Source organism: Leptosomus discolor, chromosome Z, assembly GCF_034619465.1.
Source record: "Leptosomus discolor isolate bLepDis1 chromosome Z, bLepDis1.hap2, whole genome shotgun sequence".
In the NCBI taxonomy this organism is placed as follows: domain Eukaryota; kingdom Metazoa; phylum Chordata; class Aves; order Leptosomiformes; family Leptosomidae; genus Leptosomus; species Leptosomus discolor.
The window spans coordinates 87,114,927-87,133,945 of NC_141419.1; positions in this window are offsets into that span (position 1 = coordinate 87,114,927).

The window sequence follows — 19,019 nt, forward strand, 5'->3', positions numbered from 1 at the left end:
TATATATATATATATGTATATATATATATAACACAAGGCAGGGAAAAACAAACAACCCACTGGTTTACACTGACAGAAATACAACCTGACCCCCTGTTAGGGTGGCAGTAGCAGTCCGATAAGATGGTGGCTGCAGTCCTCCTGAAGCGATGGATGTAGTGCTGTTGAAGCAGCGATCAGGTAAAAGAGTCTGATCTTCCTCCGAAGGTTCAGTGGTAGGCAGGTAGCTCTTGTCCTCTGGAACTCCAGTGGGGGGAAAAACTCCTCTGGGAATCCAGTGGAAGAAGGCTGCTAGGGTGTTCGAGATCTCAGTTTTTATTTGGCATAGACTGCTTGGCTCCTTCCCCCTGGGCGGAGCATCTCACAATGGGACGGGGAGTCCTGAGGCAGTTCCTTGATGGGCCATGAACAGGAGATAGTCCAGGAGCGAGTTATCGATGGGTCAGGCGATAAGGCATTGTTGTGCCCAGTAACAGGAGATAGTCCAGAGGGGGGAGGCAGGGAGCACCGCCCCACCTGGTCTCAACAGCTCCTGAAGATGGTAATAGAATACTTTTTTTTTTCCTTTTGGCACATTTTACACTGTAACCTAGGACACTGTCTTAGTGATCAGACGCAAACTGTCCTCGATTGCACTTTTAGTTTACATGTAAATTACACAGAAAAGAATGGTTTGGATTTTTTTTAACTTTATTTTGTTTTTAATTATAGAGACAGAGCACTGAGAGGGTTTAGGTTTGTTTGCTTCTTTCTTCATTTGCTTTGTTACAGTGATTAAACGCAATTGAAGACTTAGAGATTTAAGTGAGTCCAAAACCTAGAGAATTGTCTATATGGAAAGCTAATTTAAAGTAAAGTAGAGGATGATTTTACACATTGTTTTGTTCCGAGGACCAAGTTCATCCCCTGTAACACTGACATCTCAGTAACATGGCATTTAGCTGTGCTGCTTTATGGCAGCAACAAAGTTCAACTACTGTAGCAGTGCTCAGTATCAGACCGTACAGCCCACATGAACGACATTATTTGAATTTTTCGAAGTTTGCTGTCAAACAGACAAGCTTATTGCAGAGTTTATTCTTTTCCTAGCCTTGAATTTCAAAACAAAGATTTCACTTCCCTTTACCAAGACAGCACTCAGCTGACCACTGGTCAAGAAGACACCTCTGAATTGCATGTTTGTGCATGTATGTGTTCATGTTAATTCGTGGTGTGCACACTTATGGATGTACTGTGTGGAAGAATTTGTGTATACGGATTTCTGCAATATGCCATTTCCACTTGAACTGATGTTGTAATGAGAATCTTCCAGAAACTGTGTTTGCTGCAGTGACCACTTTTTAAAATTAAAATACGACATCTACATGAAACAGAGAAGATGCTCCACTGCCTTTCAAAATTAATTCATTTTGGGACCCTGATGAAATTATCTTTATAATTGTTGAGAAGTGAGTAAGGTTTCCCCAAGATCCAGTAAGCTTGCTTAAAGGCCAGTTTTAAATTTGTGAGGTCTTCCTTTTGGATCTGGAGTTATTAAAAAAAAAAAAAAAAAAAAAAAATCTGTGAACTTCCCCACCCATCTCCGCAAAACTTTCAAAGGCATAAGCTTGTTTCAGAAGATTTCAAAAGATGCTATGGCGTACACACACACAAAGTAATGTTTAGAATCTCCTATAAATTATACAAAGACAACTTGAAAAACTCCAGCCTGTCAGTTTTCAAAAGATCTGCTAAACCCCTGAGACAGAAATTCACATACATGTTAATTCATGCGGTTTTGTTTTTTTTCAATTTTTCTTCTCTTTACCTCTACCTTCGCTGAGCCCTGAGCCATGAAATTTGTCCTAGGTTTTATACATGCCATGAAAACTGTGCATGTAAAATGTACATCTAGTGCTTCTCAGAAGGGAACAGAAAGTCATCGTCTTAAGTAAAAATCAAGAATAAGCTTTGCACCTCCCAGATTTGCACAGGAAGTTCAAAAAACTAAAGAGCTGGACAAGTGATAAGGCCACTACAGCAAACCTGAGAGCATGTGGCTGTGGACAGGATTATAAACACGTTTAGATTTCTTTTCTTTTCTGTGGCTGTTATTTTAAGTATTCCTGAAGGTATCAGCGGAGGCAAAACTTTGACTGCTGCTGTAGGACTATTGAAATAAACGGGTTCTCCTACAGCACTTGAGTCCTATTCTATAAAATGTCCCTGCATCTGGAGTTAGCAATGTTCTGTGCTTGCTGTGCTCCTGTTAGCAAACCAGGGAGATGGACGAGCAGCTCATTCATCTCCTTGGTGTGCAGATCAAGGGATGGCTGGTCAAGTGCAGGGAGATTCATATAAGATGATGGGAGTTTCTTTTCTTGATCTCTTACCTCCTTGTTTCATAGTAAAAACCCACAGCAGCAGTGGAGGCTGAATTAATATAGCAAATCTACAGGAGCCTTAAGAAGCTTCATATAATAACAACTTCAGGTCCTTTCACAAAAAAAAGAAAACAAAAACCCAAACACCAAAACTCTCAAAAACCCAAAACCCTCAAAAAATCAAAACCCTCAAAAACCCAAGATGTTTTATTTAAGAAGCTATAAAGCAACCTGCATATGGCTTCGTAAGTGCTAACAAACCTACTTCCTTTATCTGGACAATTCGCTGTCTACAAGTCAGATCTTGAATTCCCCAAGAAGCCATTCTTCTCTGTCTCTTTTCTGTACATATCCTTGAACTGATCAGCCACATCAGCAGTGTTAGGTATGAAATAAGAAGCCTGACCTTTGGAATTGTCTCTCCCGACTGATCAGTTCAACACTGATGTGCCTGGCACATTTTGACAGCGCTGAGAGTTACACATGGGAATTGCACATGTCTGGATGGGAAAATATTTTACTGCGAGGAAAATTCTATAGAGAGAGGCATGGTGCAGGGAGAATTTGGCTGAACAGAGAGCTGCGGTTTGGCTGGTTATTTTCCAGCCATCCAATGATGTATAAAATCAGGTTACCCTCACTATTGAATTGCCTATGCATTCACAGAGTTCACAACAAAGGAGAAAAATGTCCATTAGGTATGAAAACAATTAGGATACAATCTATGTGGAGCTTCTGAGCAGCACCAAAGGCCAGAAGACCAGAGATGTCAGCATATGGTCAACTCCCGCAGTCCCAATCCCTTTGATGATAGAGTCCAAGGTTGTGCCAAAAATTCTTCGTTAAAAAAATAACTTCTTTTTTATAAGGTTTTGAGAGTCTGAAGTTTATATGTGATGATTTAATTGAGTCCTCAGTACCAATTATGCTTCCTGAGATGCATTCTTTCATGTACATTTATGCTTTAACGCACAGCTGTATCTGAGCATTTTGTCATGGTTGCTTCACCCAGACCATCATTACTCCCCAAGTGCAGCAGCAAATTTATGGTTTTCAGTCGCTCTGTCATCTTTAGGGATGTGTGTCTTCAAATGCCTGTGAGTTTTAAAGAAGGATGTGGGACTGCCAGAAAACTAATCCAACAAATAGGGGATCAGAAATCCAAAACCTGTGTGTGGCTTACAATTTGCACTTGTTTGTTATGTATCTCTCCTATACCCTGTGACTGTGGTGAGGATCTGATCCCCTCACTCATTCATATTCTCTCTGAATGACCTAAGACCTTTTTAGCTGCAACGGTGAATAACCCTACATATCTTTCATAAAGGAAAGGCTGCCCAGAACTCTTGCAGTGTGTTTCTCTTACACTTTTTTTCAATTTATAATTATGTCTAGCTTATGTTTTCCAAGTTTATCTGGACACCAAGGGCTGAGGGACGCAATCATATATCCTCAAGCTTCAAGGGCCTCACTTGTCTTTTGTCATAGTTTGCTACTCCTCTGGTAGAAGGCTAGAGCTTCATCATCTTTACCATGGTTCATGGCACCTCCTTTCCCTGGATGCATTGTGCTATCCTCGCTATGGATACAAAACCCCAGGGTTCATTCACACTCTCTATGCAGTGTAGATCATCAGCTTCAGGAATACAGAAAATGACAGAAAGTGGCAGGAACATTGGGATCACCTCCCAGGACAGGAGCGTGATGTAACACTTTGACCACCCCCAACTGCCCCACGAGAGCAGTGGAGCGGTGTGCCACGTGGTCAGAGAACCTTTTTTGGTGCAGTGCAACAGGGGTTCCAGCAGAAAGGGTAATAACCTGTAAGTCTGTAAAGTATGCTGTAAAATGGCATTACCACCCCTTTGATGAGGAAAAGGCTTTTGCTTAAGTAATGACATCAATCTTAAATAGATCTGACAATAATACTTGCCATCGGTGGAGCTTAAAGAGCTTTCTGTGGGAAGCTGGGAGCAGCGGTCTGATGTGAAGTGACTTTCTCAGCTCAGCAGCACAACCAGGAGCAGAATTAAAATCCTTTGAATTACGATGCATCTTTCTTTGGGCAGTACTAGTGTGTCCCTCTCTAAAGTGTCACACTCCTTCACATTGATCTATGCATGATCATACCCCTAAAACAAAGAAAAGCCATGTGACAAATGTTTGTGGGAAGAGCCTGTTCAAAGGCTGCCATCACATCCTGGCATAGTTTATTATCATATGTATACTGCTTGTTAGACAGTAGAGAAGGACTTTCTTGCAGTTAAGGTAAGAGACACAGATAAAGTCAGATTAAAATTGCACCTCTGCTACCAATCTCCTTCCTGATGCTGGGCATGGCTGTTAATTTATCAGACCTACTAACGATATGACAGGGAAAACATCACGCAGCCCTGGTGAAAAGAGCTATTTAAAACATCAGGTGCAAACAAATGGGAGTTATAAACGAATTTTGTTTATATGGAACAATGTGATATTTTCAGGAATGTAAATATCAGAACTTTCTCTTTTCTTTTCCTACTCAAGTAATTTAATATTTTCCAAAATTTCCTTTCTTAAATCAAACTGTAAATACAGACAAAGGTTTTTCTGGACTATGGGTAAAGATGGTGTTCAAACTTATGGGAAGAAAAGGAACAGTTTTACCTACTACACAAAAGATATCTTCACTGTTTCCTTTTGTAATCTGCTGAAATGTGGCAGCTCTGAACAAGCTCAGCAGCAAGCACAGACAAGGACAAGCTCAGTTAACAGCTACTTCAGCTAGGCTATTTAAAGATATAGCAATTTCATAAAGGATGCCAACGTGAAATACTCCATAACCTCACTGGGCTTGAGTTCCCCGAACCACATGCTTAAAAGATGCTGTAGGCATCATGTTAAAATTTTTTAGCCATGACAAACTGACACACAGAAGGAAGAACACAGTAGCAGGGAATTAAAACTAATTTTGGGCACCATAAATCTTCCTTGTCTGTGCTCCTTGTCTGCATCCTTTATGTCTGGTGGTATTAAATACGAGGAACTCTTTCACATTGGTAAGACCAGACTGTACTGTCAGTGTGTACCCCACAGGTATCATGCAGCACAGATCCATTGCACACCCTCTCCCTGGCCTCATGACCATTGAGTGTTGTGAGTGACCATCCTAGTATGTGTGTTGCGGTATTGGACTTCTCTGTGCTGCCTTCAAACGCAGAAAGTGGTTGCATCTATACAATGTGAGCACTGAATATTTCTGTAGCTGTCAGTAGCTTGCTGTCATTGTCTGTGTCTGATGACTCATACCTCCATCTGTATGGTCCAATGTTTGTAAGCATGAGTGAGAGTATTTCTGTGAATCTGGCATGTACATGTCTTTTTCTACTAGTGCGGATGTTTCTGTACATCTGTGTCTGGTGGAGGGTTGCTTCTGGACCTCTGTGAAGAGGAGAATTTGTAAATGTTACAGGACATTTATGTAAAACAAGGGCTGGAGGATGCCTGCTCATCATTGGTACAGGTGTTTCTTTGCCGCTTTCTGTGTGGAAAACAGAGAGCTGAGTACTTCTCAGTACTTCTATCTGTCTCAGTATGTCTCTCACTGACAATGAAGGGCCTTCAATAAAGTATGATAAATACTTCTACACTCATTCTTCTGCACTCATTCTTCAGTTTTATATTCCCAGCTTTTCCAGATGTTCTTCAGAAACTTGCATTGTGGATTTTATGATATTTATAGCTGTCAGGATTCCTCTACCCCCTCCTATCTGAGGCTAGGTAATTGCAGCACAAAGACTAAATTAAGGTGGGAAGTTCAATGTTTCTTTCCATATTTTATACCTTTCTTCTTCCTGTCCTCTTTATTTCTCCCTCCACTACACCGCTCCTTCTGGAGTTTCTTCACACTATCAAATGCACCTCTATTCAAGGCTTTTTGTAGGTCTCAACTTTAGCAGAACCTTAGAAATCATGTTTCAGAAAGGATATTTTCTGTAAACACATCTCACTGGAGTTTGTTAATAGATTCTTATTGCCTGTATCTCAGTTTACATTGTCTATAGGTTAAGGATCCTAATAATTTCCTTGCTCTCAGATCTTATTCATTCACAAAGTAAACCTGGTTATGCACACTGAATAGAAGACCTGATGTCCTTTGACAAGATTGTGATCTGGACAGGTAGAAGACCAGGATTCTGAGGCACTTCACAATACATCCCAAGAAGTACATCTGGACACAGCACAGAAATCATACCTACAATATTAACAATGCAGATGATGAAAGTTTTTCCATGTTTTGACATAAAGTCCATAAATACCTAGAAAAAAATGGTTCCACTTGGAGCTAGGGCTTCCAATGGACACAAATGAACCAGTTACCTGCTTAGCACAGCAGATGGCAAGGAGGGATGAGACAAGGTGAAGAGAAAAAAAAAAAAAAAAACGGTAGCTTAGCGTCCCCACTGATATCTCCATGCCCAAGCTGCCTAAAACAAGCATGTGGCACTGATGGGGAATGATGGTGGTCTCCCTCAGCAGCTTCATCTACTGTTTCAGCTCCTCCTCTCTCCCCAATGGGCAACCAGAGGAGCATTGAGGGCTGCCCAGCAATTCTTCGTCTCGTGCTTGCTCTCCTGACCTTCCTCTCCTTTCCTTGTCACAGGAGTGGTTGGAAACTGGGTGATCCTCCAGGACTTGCTGCAGAGCCTTGAGCCTGCATGAAATAGTCTTCCAGTGTGTTTAACACCTAAATCTCTGCTCTTTTTTTGAGCACCAAATTCAGGATAGTTCCAGAAGAGGCTGTGGCTACAGGTGGTGATTAATCATTTGCACAATGAAACATGGAAACTAGGGAAAATCTGGCATCCAGCCATTAATTCCCTGAAAGTCAAACTGTGTTCAGGAACTCTGAATTCTGAGTCCTATAGAGTCTAGACCAAACTAAGAGAAATTATCAAAATATTACACCACAGACTGAGAAAGTAGGAAAATGAAGGTGACCTCCAAGTCCTGCTGAAGAAATTGTACAATCAGATGGCATTTTCCCTCTCTTCATCAACTATTCAAAACTGTTTACCAAATATATGTATTTTTTCCAATAAAACCATGGTGTGAATTTAGCTTGTGAGCAGATGGTTATAAGTACATAAAATCTAAAATCTGAAATTCAAGATGGTGTGAGCAGACGCATAAATCATATGATATGTTTTTCTGATTGGGTGAGCAAACCACAACTCTTAAAATCAAACTTCCATTACAAATAGCAGCATTTTGTGAAATTCACCTTCTGTTAGTATTTTTTAATAGTTGTCTAAAATTAGCTGTTCCCAGGAACATCCCAGCCAGCAAACTCATTAACTAAAATAACTGCAGAAAACAAACACAGAGTGGGGGCTAACCTAGTCACTGAGAACTTGTTTTAAAAATTCAAGTAAATATTAATAGAGCATTTAAAAGCACAGTTTGCCCAGCTCTATCAAAAGTTCATGTGTGTTACAATTGTGCAGGGAAAATAAAATAAGTAAAAAAACCTCCACACAAATCTACTTAATGTAAGAAAACAGAATTGAGAAAAGCATAGCCTCATGAATAACATTGACAAGTCAAATAATGAAATGTGCATCCTTCTCGCACAAAACCACGCTCATAAAAACTTCTTCAGGTTTGTGCAAATAACATTGAAAATTTGATGAGTCTGGAGAACTAACTGGGTTATTATCTTGAACTTCAGATGCTTCCCTGACACCTTGTACCAAATGTCTGACTGGATAAACAAGACCAAAAACGAATTTCTGCTCTTCTGTGCCCCCCTCTTTCCCTCGCTAAGCCCTGCACTGATTTGTTACTCTTTACAGAGGCTCATGAAGACCTTCTCCCATTAAAACATGGCAAACTGTCTATAAGTGTCTCAGATGACTAAGACATTTACATCTGTATAGGTTTGATCAGAAAATACACACTCATTACACCTATGTTCTCACATTAAGCTACAGTCATCTGAATATATCTTCCATGAGGAGATTTTATTTTAACAAGGTAGGGGCTGTGATGTAAGACAACTGGGTTCAGAATCTGGATATTAATATTTTAGCAATTATTTCTAGACCACCAAGTGGACAATTTTTGTTGTTAGGTGATACAATAAGTGTGGATTTATGGATTATACTTAACTCTGAGATTAAAGAAACAAATCACATTAAATGTTTTCTAAGGTGGTGTGGTGAAGTAAGAGAATTCAAGACACTACTGTTTAAGGGGACTTTTCTTATGTCACTTCTCTGCTTTTAGAAGAATTAATTCAGTGTGGGGCAAAGCACACTACTACTTTCTGGAAGGGACAATTCTGTCTCTCTAAAAGTAAACCGAGAAAACCTTTGGCAGATATCTGAGTCCTTTCAGCAGGTCTCCATCTTTCTCCAGGAAATGCTTCCACTCATACAAACCAAGCAAATAAAGCAGCTTCTCTCTGGGTTAGAGATAAGAGCTCTCAGGATCAATCTTGAAAAAAGTGCATTAGGTAGACCTAAAATTAGAGTCTCTTGTCTTCAAAGACATCTCTAGCATACAGATGTGTGAGGATACAGACATACATCTAAAGTAAAAATGGGAATTGATGAGCAATTTTATATGAATTTCAATTTATATTAAGGTCTAAAAGTGTTATTTAACTTTATTTTGTTTATGTTTTTTAAATTGAACCACATTGTTTCAGTCTCCTGTGACCTTATGTCAGCCTGACAAAAGTAAAGGTCCTTGTTATTTTGTGAAGCCAGACAAGACGTTTTATTTCCTTCTTAACTCCTACTCCACAACAGGAGTTCAGCTGGCCATAATCATTGTCCTGCATCTAGATGAAAAAAGGGCTTATAAACAAGCCTTGCAGTGATGGGAGGGTGTTATAAAAATATTCTTCTTAATGTTTTTTTTTTTTTTTTTATCATGGCTCTCTTTCTGTAAAGATTGTCATCTCAGTCTCTCCCTGAGAAATAAACCAAGAAGGGAAGTGTGTAAAAGTCCTTGGAAAAATAGCAGCAGTAACTAGAAGAGCATCACCATTGATCAGTCATGTTCCTGGCTTAAAACTATAAGCCCAAATTCTTCCCCTAGGTCTGTCTCCCACTGAAACTTGTGAGTAGTCAGAACCAGCGAGTCTTTTGTTTGTTGTGGGAAAATGGTTGTTTTACAATTCGAAAATATGTTGGATGAACAGGGACCTGCTGCACCCATGAAAGCAGAAGCACACTGAACAGATTTTAACATTTGTTTATTTTGAAACCAAACATAAACACTTTAATATAGCATAGCTATATAAGCATTTTTGTATCTAATGGCCCATAAAAGTAGTATAACCAGTGCTAGCAACAGAACATAAGCATTCTGCTACTAGTGCCAGATCCCAGTCCTGGCCTCTCGGACTTGTTATCAGCTTGCTGTGAGACCTTGTTGTTTGAACCTGAGTGTGGTACCAGATTTTCCCTGTTATTGTGTCAGTGTAAATGTGGTATAGCAGCAAAGGCCTTGAACGAATGGATATGGGTCGAAAACAGAGGACCCAGAACTGCAAACAACTCACTGATGGGCAATCACTGATCATTGAAGCAGCACAACTTCAAGAGCCGTGAAAAGACCGCTTTCACTCAAGGAGGGTAAGCAGCAACTCAGTAAGGGACAGAATAATCCCAGCCAAACAATAGGAGAAGGTATCTGTCTCAGCCTGGGAGCATAGCCTGTCTTTGGGCAGCAAGCAGTCAATAGCTGGAGGCAGACAGCTGGGGACTGTCTAGAAACCCAAGCACTTTTTAACAGGGCAAGGTATCAGATGTGGTAGTGGGGAACCCTTGTAAGAGAACCTGATCACTTTGACCTCAACAATTAAGATCAACAAGGACTATGGTCTTCGGCACTAACTGCACGGCATGAGCTCCGTGGCACTGCGTACTTAATTTAGGATTGATTGTTAAGCACTAACCGTATTGAATATGCAGTGATAATAATTGTTAATGAGAAGGAATAAACCATTAAAATAATATGTATTGTTAATGAACATCAGGCTAGTAAACTTCTGGCTTAACGTTTAAACTGACTTCACTGATCAGTCTTCTAAATGCTCCCATCACAGCAATCTCAAGCTCCCTGAGAGATATATATATGTATAAACAGATATATATGGTATCTCTACTGACATTTATGTATATATATATATATATATGTATGTTCACTTGCAATTTGTAAATGTCAAGAATAGAAGTGTTAAACACAGCTTAGAGAAATATAAGTGAGATTGATAATCATTCCAAATTATTGCAGAGCTTGTGAAGTATCTGAGACTAAACTGCTGGGAATATGAATGAAATCGCGATCTTTATTTGAGATAAATTTTTTGAACAGGAGATGGACAGCGTAAGAATCTGGTCATCAGCAATTCTTTCCATGACTTAATAAAACAGGACAGGATACAAAAAAATACTGTGTACTTACGTTTAAACATTGCAGGTTGTGTCAAGGTAGATTAAGTGTTAGCCACATTGCTACTGAGTAATCTTTGTTCAGCAGCCTCAATAAATAATAATTGCCTTTATATTAAAAGCAGCCAATTTGTCTGACTTCTCTTCCATGACAAGCCCAACACTTCAGAATGCACAGTATGTAATTGCTTTAAACTATGGTCAGGATAGAGCAAAGCATGGTAATTTTAGTTTGCCAGATTCATTGAAATGTATTTTGTTCTTGGTTGCTTGATCTTGTGTTGGTATATCTCTAATGTTCTTTAGAAACCATATATGCTGAAATTAAGACTTGGACCCCAGGACAACTGGTATTGACTGTCTTATGTCCACACTATTTGGACTTATTAAGGGAATAACATTTTTAGAAGGCATAATGACAAGAGGTAGCATTTGTCCCATCCAATTTTAGGTAATACACCTACCTAGCATGATAAGTTGGAGGGGCGTACTCTTTGCTGTGTAAAAAACTGTCTGGGTGGCTAAGCCCAAAGAGTTTGTGGTGAATGGAGCTAAATCCAGTTGGCAGCTGCTCACGGTGGTGTTCCTCAGGGCTCAGTATTGGGGCCCTATGCAAAGCTAAAGGCTTGAGGAAGAGTGGCTGGAAAGCTGCCTGGCAGAAAAGGCCCTGGGGGTGCTGGTCGACAGCCGGCTGAACAGGAGCCAGCAGTGTGCCCAGGTGGCCAAGAAGGCCAACAGCATCCTGGCCTGTATCAGCCATGGTGTGGCCAGCAGGAGTAGGGAGGTGATCGTGCCCCTGTACTGGGCGCTGGTGAGGCCACCCCTCGAATATTGTGTGCAGTTTTGGGCCCCTCACTGCAAGAAGGACACTGAGGTGCTGGAGAGGGTACAGAGGCGGGCTACCAAGCTAGTAAAGGGTTTGGAGCATTTCTCATGTGAGGAACAGCTGAAGGATCTGAGGCTGTTTAGTCTGGAGAAGAGAAGTCTGAGGGGAGACCCTATAGCTCTCTATAACTACCCGAAAGGAGGTTGTAGCTAGATGGGGGCTGGTCTCTTCTCACTACTAACAAGTGATAGGAGAAGATGAAATGGCCTCAAGTTGCAACAGGGGAGGTTTAGACTAAATATTATGAAAAATTTCTTCACAAAAAAGTTGTCAAGCATTGGAACAGGCTGATCAAGGAAGTGGTTGATTCATTGCCCCTGAAGATATTTAAAATGTATGTAGATGTGGTGCTTAAGGACACGGTTTAGTGGCAGACTTGGCGGTGTTAGGTTTATGGTTGGACTTGATGATCTTAAGGGTCTTTTCCAACCTAAATGACTCTATGATTCTATGTTGAGGTAACCATCTAGACTCCTGTGTAGATTTGCTTTATAAAGAGATTTCGTGAATACATTTCACCTGGCTCATTTTAAGAAGATGATTTTAAGATTCTTTTTTTGAAGTCCCAGAATGTCCCTTGAACAATTTCTCTGAATGTTCTGGCTCTGTCCACTGATGGTAAAACACATCCGAGTTATTTCCTACCAAGTGGATGTGAAGATCATGACCTTTGGTGTGAAATGTATCTCTTACCAGTGAGCACTATCACTGGCCAATATTTTAAGTGGGCAATCAACTATGCCTTGTCTATGTAAAATACTTGGTTTTTTAAATGTAAAGAAAAGTAAGTGAGCATCAAAACTAAAATAGATGAAAGCTTTTCTCAATGTTTATTCACTTCCCGCTTGCTTTCAAAGATCTGAGACAGGAGACCTGATTTTTGTGTCAGTTCACTGAACTACTATTGTTGATAAAAGAGTCAAGGTAGGTGATGTATTGGTTAAGAAACCTCCAGCTTCTCAGTTGAGACCAAAATGCAAAGGCATATTTACTAAAGATGAAACTTATAGGACTTTTACAACTCTCCTCTTCTCTCCTTCCACGATAATTATTTGGTATGAGGTGTACATCATATTGCATGCACTTAGTTGATGTCTTCCTTAGCACCCATGGATGGGAGTCCAATGAATTGCTCTTACATGCTGTACGTACCTTTAGATTTATGGGATAGGGGTTGGTGTTGCTAAACATCAAGTCCAGAGCAAAGCTAGAGACTGTCCAGGGCCATATTCTACTGCTGCTGCTGGGTACATCATGGCTGAGATAAAGTGTCCTGCCTTGAAGTGAATCAGTGCAGAGTATGCCTCAGGTTTCCTTTTGAATAATAAATGACTCATCCAAAACATTTAGATCTGTGAGCTGATCTCCACCCACGGTTTAAACTGATGCATGAAACCATAAGTAAAATCAGAACATCAGACATGCATGTTTGTATTTTATGGGCTCTGTGTATGCTTGGTGACCAAATCTCCAGCACATATTGTAGGTTCAACCTTTAGCCTTGCTGGCATAAATGTTTCTGCCTTCAACACTGGAAGTCTGATAATGAAAAGCTCGCAGAAAAAATTAGACAACTGTGAACTGGGTAAGTAGAGTTTTTGCCTGTGAGTATTTGAGATAAGGAATGCAATAATAAAATTTGTCTGAATGTACTAAGTACACTGCTGCAGTTTGTGCCTAATCATATATTTAGCAACATTTGCAAACAAGATCAGCAATTACACAGCTAAATGAAAGCAGTGCGTGTGTCTGGCTATGCCATAGGGGTTATACTTAAAAGAAACACAAGCTAAGATTTTTAGATTCAACTGAAGTGCAGTAAGAAAGAGAATGCAAGAAAGGACTATTCTTATCAAAATACCACCAAAACAGTGAGACCATCCACCTTGTTGATTGATAAATTATTTGTACGAATTTCATAGTAACCACACAGATTTTCTGGTAAAGAAACTTTAATCTTGGCAGGTGCACAGTAGTCTTATTGTCCTGGAAGCTGAAATGTTCAAAGCAAAATTCATAGCTGAAGCAAACACTTCTTGTTTTTTAGAATCCAGAAGATGATCCCCTAATGCAGTAGTCATCAGCCCCAAAAGACAAATATAGCAGACTGGCAAGTGTAGATTACTGTATGAATACATTGGAAATTACACAACAGTTGTTTAAAAAAAAAAAATAAAAAAAAAAAAAAAAGAAACGTGGAAGTTTCTTCCTCCTGTAAGCCCCTCTAGGTCAGCTTTATGAGAGCACAGGCAGCTCTGCTTTGAATATATACAGATATGCTTGTACTGAAAACTTTCATTAAACTTAAATTGATAAAGATTGGCTCCAATGGGAACGATATTTGGTTTTTCAAGGCACAAAACCTGTTTCAAATAAACATTCAGACTGTATTTTCCCTCCTTGTTGAACTTCTCTTCTAGTAGAATGTTCATTTGTGTTATCAAAAAGAAAACCAAAACCCAGAGCATTTTTTCTAATCCCACATCAGAGAACGACCAAAGGCTGATTGACATTCTTAGCAGAATGGCAGCCTTTCAGCTCCAGACTCTGCAGACATTCCCTAACTCCTCAGAGCCCCTGCCCTAGAGGCGCTTGGCTGTCTTATTTATTTGATTGTGGTCAGATAGGAAGACTGAACTTTGATAGACAGCTGTTCTGCTAGATACTAACAGATTTGATCTGGCTTGTTTGCCTGTAGTTTTTTATCATCTTTATTATGTATTCAATCTTTTATTTTTTTATTTTATTTTATTTAAAAATATTGCTTCTATCATAAATGATTGTTAAGTGCTTGGAAAATGCTGTTACCCATGAGATGGGAAAGGGCATTTCAATTTTCCAATGAATTTTAGAAGTTAAAAGGTGAAAATTTGGAATTCATTTGAGGGATACACAACTTTCAGTGATGTCAGTAAGCAGAACTTGATACCAGATATAAAGAAAATATTTGATTCTTAAAAATTTTTACCACCATGTGAAGACCTGAGCTCCCACTGTTGTGTTTATTTGGGGTTTTTTTGTGGTTTTTTTTTTTTTAGCACAGGATTCGGTCTGAGGTCAGTGACATTGAGGATGTTTATTTCAATCTGAAGATGGCTTCTACCATTATGTGCTGTTCTTAGCACCTTGTTGTGAGACCAGAACCTTGTGTGAGCCTTGGTGGTGCTTGCATGGAAAGGTGGAGAAAGGTGGATGTTTCTTCCTTGTACTCCATTTCTAAAAAAAGATGGCTTAGTGGAAGCCAGTGGAGACTCTAGTAGAGAACTAAGGTGAGCAATGGCATGTTCAGTTTCTCTGTATCAGGAATAAACTTTGTGGATTTTACAGTAAGGGAATTTTTCTGTGGATAGCATGATATTTTCAATATAGTAACGAAGATCTAATTCTGCAGATTCAGTAAGTTAAGTTTTTGTCCAGCTCACTGGGACCTTGATTTGAAAAGCACAGTGAACTGTAATGTGGCTGTGCGACGACACGGCTGCATCAGAGGAAATCCTGTGGGGACCGAGGTAAGGGGTGACCCTTGTTTTTTGTCTGTGCTGCTTCATCAGCACAGAGGTTTCTCAGCTCATAACAGCTTTTTTTTTTTTTTTTTTTAATAACTTATTAATAATCGGCACCAGTAAGGGCATGTGCATAATCTGAAGTGACATTACGATCAAGTACCATTATTTTCAAAATGTGCGTCTAATTCTCCTCTTAGGCTTGAATAAATCAATCGTAACCTTTCTGCAAAGTTGAGAGAGCTACAGGTGTGACAGCATAAGAAGGGCAGAGAACAGTGCTTATGCCAGTTTGATACTTTATCCTCTGCAGACCTACTCTTGATGTCTTTGCGTGCCAGCTGTTGAACTTGCTAACCAAGGCAAAATGTCCTTACTAAATCCTGTTTCATTTTTCACTGTCATTACCAACACAAGAAGAGCACGAAGGTTTTTGTGTTTCCTTGCTGACTATCAGCAACACTACAGTTCCTTTTCCTTGTGTTCCTAAAGATGCAGAAGTAGAGTGTATATTAAAGGATAATACTAGGAAAGAAATTATACTAGAATTCACCCTCTCAAGATTAGTGCTATAGATCTGACCTTCCTTTCCTACATTTGCCATCCTCCTAGTCAAATGATAAAACCTCAGCCAGAGTAAATGAAGAGTAAAATGAAGGAAGGAGATCAGATTTCACTCTCTTCCTCCTCTTTGCAGCTCTTTTACAGTCTTTTTCCTGCCCACCTGACTTTCGGGGGGCAGAGTAGCAAAAGTCCATTTATTTCTGCATGAGCGAGGAATATTATTTACACTGTCTCAAGGGAGTTCTTCAAGTCACTGCATAAGCCATAGCGTGCACAGATGAATCCTGAATTGCCCATCACTCTCAAATACTATGAGGATGATCTATAAAAGTGCAGATAAATCAAAGGATCGAAATTCCCCAGGCTCCATACTCTGTGGGCCAGTCCTTGTAGTACAACAAAATTCCTGTGTCAAATATATCCGTCTCTGAGGTACAGTTGAAACTTTAAAGCATTAACATTCTAGTAGAATACAGGTATGAGGAGACAGACATGAGTACAGACGGATAACCCTCTGGAATAAGATGACTTTTTTTTTCTGAAATAAAATGCTGCAGAGATAATATATGGAGGAGGGGAAGCTCAGGTCATTTCTTCAGAAAATATTTTTCTTCTTTTGTGTGCTGAAATGTATTTATTTACACAAAAAAATCATCCTTTAATAGGACTCAGAAAAGCCTCTTGGCACACTGAGACCAATCTCTTTTTTATTAATTTTACACCAAAAGGTCAAAACTATATCTATTAAGTATATTTATACAGGAAAGTGCTAGACACACTCGGTTACATAATGAGATTGACATCCGTGTCTTGTAAGATAATGATCTGTGTAGCTCTGGTGTAGCTCTGATCAAGTTAATAGAATTGACTTTGGACCCTTTTGTTTTCTCCCAGCTCTTAATCCAAAATGAATTGGGTTAATCTTTCAAGAAAACTATCTTAATTTTGGATATTTTATTCAAGATTGTTGTGTCTGAGTTTCCTTTTGTCTAGCAATAGGAATTGCTTAGGCTTGTGCTTTGCTAAAACCTAGCTGTAAAATCTGCGTGGTTTTTAGGAGGGTTTTTTTGTTTGTTTGTCTGTTTGTTTTTTTTTTTTTTTTGTAGAAGACAGTTTTCTGTGGCTTGAAAATATTCCAGGCAAGAAAAAAAGGGTAACTGGAAGAAAGCAGAGGTCTTTCTTCAGGTCTGAAATGAAACAATAAAATAATCTAAAGGAAGGGTTGCACCTGAAGGTTTCCTTGTACTATCTAACCTTGCTATTGGTCATGATAGAAGATAACACTTCTATCTACAACCATGTGTAGACTCACAAGTATCCAAACTGTTATCTGACAGACAAGAAAAAACTCCTTTATTCTGAAGTCCACCAGAACTGATACACCACAACCCAGTTTTACGAATGGTACCAACCCTTGTTTAAACTTTTTGCAATGAGTAGGCATTCAAATGGTTTGTAACTTCACCACACCTATGTCACCTGAGTTGATATGTGACTTTTTAGGGCCACTGAATTATTGCATTTTCACTATTTATCACAATTACAGAAACACCTCTGCTTAACAAACTCTATCATCTGCTAGAAATTCAGTTCTTAATTGGCTTCAAAATGTTGTCTTTATGTACAGGGAAAAAAAAAAAAAAAAGAAAAGCAAAAAACACAATAGTGTTTCATTTATTAAATATGCAATTTCCTTTTTGGCTGAAGCTTTTTCAGTTTCCATACTAAGGCTGAAGAACTAACCTGAATTAAACAAGAATGTGTTAGAGCTTCCATCTCACCTAAATTTGTCTATATAAGAGTAGCAAGTTTAATATTATCTTATTTAGTCAGTAACCTAAGCTTTCTCTGAGGACAAAGGAGGCAATATAGCATCTTCACAGGGTGATACATCTCATGCTAAGGTAAGATAGGGTGAATCATCGTGTGGAGGTGCTGATTTCTCTCCACTGGATGAACATAAAGGGAGTCTCCCTGTTTGCTTAAGATGAGGCAAAAAAATGTTTTAGAAGGCAAAAGTTAAATGTTATGAACACCAATCCAAGATAAAGAGCTTAACAATTAAGGGTAAGATACTTAAACATCCCAAGATTTAAAGGTTGTAACAGACATACTTTCTTGGGGATTTGTGCCTCTAAATCCCCATTCCCTTTGAAAGCCACGCCCCGCACACATTCAGCTGGACATCCAAATCCATATGTACAGATGTTGAAGTTCAGTTCTGAGAATTTAAGAGCTCACTTTCAGTGGGAGTTAAGGATGTAACCCTTGTATGACCTCCTTAGATTTCGCTTTCTTGCTATTTTGAATGCTTCACAGAAAGAAACGCACTCAACCAAGTGCCAGATTTTGGGAAATTTGGCCTCCTGGGCCACAGAACTGCAGCCGGGACATGGGACTTGGTTTAATGAGGTCCTCTGTTAATCTTGTGTAGATGCAACTGTGCTGTGGATTTACTCAGAGATGAAGGTGCCTGGAAGATGCCTGAGAAATTTTGTACTATGAAGACTTCTGTATCGGTTTCAGTTGACAAAGGACACAAACAATGTAGAGCATCTGAGAGTTCACATCTAAGTCATTGACTTGCAAGCAAAAGGAAAAACGCTAAAAGGCTGTTTTCATAAAACAAAGGAAGCGCGCTAAATGTTTTCTGCATGTAATTGAAAAATTGTCTCAGCAATAAAAGATACAGAACAGGGAGCAATGGCATGTAAATAACCAATCAACTTGAGACCTGGTATATCTTTGTCCAACAATAATACCTGGACTGTTAAATCTCTGTCACAGGTGCTTTATGTTCCTTTACAGCACTGCAGTGTGTTTTGCGTTCTGTATCTTCCACTGAAAATACATCTTTTCCTTCTGGTAAAATGATGATGTTTACTGGATTTCATACTAGTATGGAAAAAAGAAATAAAACAGTAATAATATCACATAAGTGGGAAGGATTGCACAGTACCAGGCCATTCATCTGGATTTGTAAATATAAATTATAAATACTCTAGTATGAAATGAGATATATAACCAGAACTGCAATGTTTTTTGTAATAATAAATACTAGATAGATAGATAGACAGATAGATAGATAGGTAGGTAGGTAGGTAGATAGATAGATAGATAGATAGATAGATACATACATACATACATACATAAAGGCCTGATCCTTATCACTGCTAAGATACACAGATCAGATGCTAGGAGACACACTGGGATACCTGAGTTTCTATTCATTTCTGCTTTAGCCTGCAAATAATTGAAT